We start from the raw sequence: 2,579 nt of genomic DNA, 5'->3' as shown, positions 1-2,579 counted from the left end.
ACTTTGAAGCTGGCAGTTGTAGGATGGCTTTCTTCATCATCCATTTCCCTATTTTTTAAACCTTCAAAGGTTTAAATGTTCCCTCCATTTGGGTAATTTTATATTAATATGTAAACCTTGACGTAAAAATGTGGGGATTCTTTGGTGATTAGGGGTCTAGCAAGTTTGCTTCTACACACACACACACACACACACACACACACACACACACACACACACACAGAGAGAGAGAGAGAGAGAGAGAGAGAGAGAGAGAGAACCTACCTGTGAAGGAAAATTGGGCAAATTATCAATTTGTCCAATGAGTGTTGCTGGACATATATATTTGATAATACAAATAAGTGTAGAGACTAGTATTTCTTAGCAAATTCAGCAACACTATTCCCATCTTTTATGAAATGCATCCTTTACCAGATTGCAAACTGTTTCTATTAAAATCAATTCTAGTTTCCCTTCCTGAAATTGGACATTAGTTATCTATATCATATTTGGTACTCAATTCCAGGATAATCTCATTTTCCAACTGAACAGGGCTCTAGTTCAAACCCTTCACCCTTCACAGTGACTTAGAATAGTTAAGAGATTTATCCAATGCCTCATTCTTGGTGAGTCTAGCATCTTAGTCACATCCTGTAAGCACTTGATCATTGCCTGTCACTAGGCACTGAGTGTACATGGAATTTTAGGGTATAGTTCATTCATTTAGAGCTTACCATAATAGGGAAATTTAGAAAGCAAAAATGTAATTGCTACCTATTCTATTAATCTTGCTGACATTCTAATTCACTTACCTTGAAGAATTTAAGCCAGCAGATTTGGTGCCATAAGAATCATGGACTATTTTTAGCAGAGACTTCATATCACTTTTCATTGACTGGGTGATGTGCTGATGAGACTTGAAAAATTAGCCAAATTCCCATCATTGTGTTTTATCATCCTGATGGGAGCAATGCTGTTGAATTTCAAGAGGTTAGCACAATCAATACAATGAAGTTACAGCAAAAGGGGAGATGTCTCTATTATTGAGGTTTTATCAAAGTATTAAATGTTTGGATTGATTTTTTTAAAAAAATTGCACATACATACCTCTGGAGTGTCTAATAGTCAAAAATAGGTTGAGTATGATGAGGATAAATAGCTAATACATGTGGGACCTAATACCTAGGTGATGGGTTGATAGGTGCAGCCAACTACCAGCGCACATGTTTACATACGTACCAAATCTACATGTCCTGCACATGTATCCTGGAACTTAAAATAAAATAAAATAAAATATTTTAAAAATAGATTGAGTATGAATGAGAGGGAAAAGAGAAGTGAGCCAGTTCATCATTATAGGCTAAAGATTATAGTGAAATCAGATCACATCTTACATTTCACATTATTTTTTCTGTACTTAGATATTAAGCCCTCATTTCATTTCACAAACTCCCCACCAATGATCTAACCCAATCAGATTCTGTCCCTGCATGAGCAGCCCCAGCTACCTCAGCCCCATCTGTCTCCACCTCCCACCCTAGTCCATTCCCTTGGCCTCCTCCATCTTTCTCATGCCCATCATGCATGCTCTACCCTTAGGTCTTTGGTGCAGAGAGGTCTACTCTGCCTGGAATGCTCTATATAGATATGCTTGTGGCTGACTCTCTGATTCCTTTCAGGTCCCTGAACAAATATCATTTCTCAGAGGCATTGTGTCTGACCATGACATCTAAGATAGCACCACCTCTGCTATCACTATCTGCTTATCATATGTTGCCTGTATCTCCACCGGCAACATTTCATCTTCATTTATTTAATTGTTGTTTTCTGTCTTCATGTTAATGCACTACACCATACGCTCTATGACAGCGGGGTCTTTGTTTTGTTCATTGCAACATCTACAGCACCTAAATCAGTTCCTGACACTTAGTGGATGCTTCATAAATAATTGAGAGATAATCAATGAATTTTCTTCACGAGAAGAAAGTTTTTTTGATTTAATCATATCTATTTAAAACTCCTTCTGTAGAAGACATGCACGGATGGAGGCAACACATCGAAGAACACATTCTTATTGGGGACCCCTCTACACTACGAGAAGATAATTTTGAAAGGCGACAGTGAAGGAAATAGATAAAGTCCCTTTCTTCCTAGGGCTTACAAAATTTGTTTTGTGTGAAAGATAGACTTCAATTTAAACTTTCCATTATAGTAATGTTACACATATTCTAGTTCATTAGCACAGTACATATGCTCATATTAGGCTTAAAGAGACCAAGAAAGAGAACAAAAAACAAAAAAGAATATATATAAATTCCTTAATTTGTTAACAGCATGAAATTATATATTTATCAAAGGAGTATGCTCCTCCATCACAGAGGCAGGGTTTAATAAGGAATAGAATATGTTAATATTTTGCTCTTAAAGATTACTAGTATACTAGACACTCTCTGAGATAGACACAGGTAAGATAGCATGTTATTGAACTTTAGGATATTAGATTTCTTTTCTTCATTAAAATTTTCTCTCTCTAGTTACTTAGTTTGTCAATTTGACTGAGAGAGACAAAATTTTAAAGGATACAAAATTTTCCTTGATCT

At 36.1% G+C, this 2,579-nt stretch overlaps 1 long non-coding RNA gene across 1 annotated transcript in view; it reads right to left on the bottom strand.

The window, feature by feature from the left end:
- Positions 1 to 816: 816 nt before the first annotated feature.
- LOC108535372 (uncharacterized) overlaps positions 817 to 2,579 on the bottom strand; it is a 13,414-nt gene continuing 11,651 nt past the window's right edge. Inside the window, exon 3 of the long non-coding RNA XR_001887215.1 lies at positions 817 to 952. This is a non-coding gene — a long non-coding RNA (uncharacterized LOC108535372). The remainder of the gene's footprint in view (positions 953 to 2,579) is intronic.

The sequence above is a fragment of the Rhinopithecus bieti genome, unplaced genomic scaffold, assembly GCF_001698545.2.
Source record: "Rhinopithecus bieti isolate Rb0 unplaced genomic scaffold, ASM169854v2 scaffold_12077, whole genome shotgun sequence".
Taxonomy (NCBI): Eukaryota; Metazoa; Chordata; class Mammalia; order Primates; family Cercopithecidae; genus Rhinopithecus; species Rhinopithecus bieti.
Note: the sequence above shows the minus strand (reverse complement) of the source record. Positions and strands in the feature narration are given on the sequence as shown.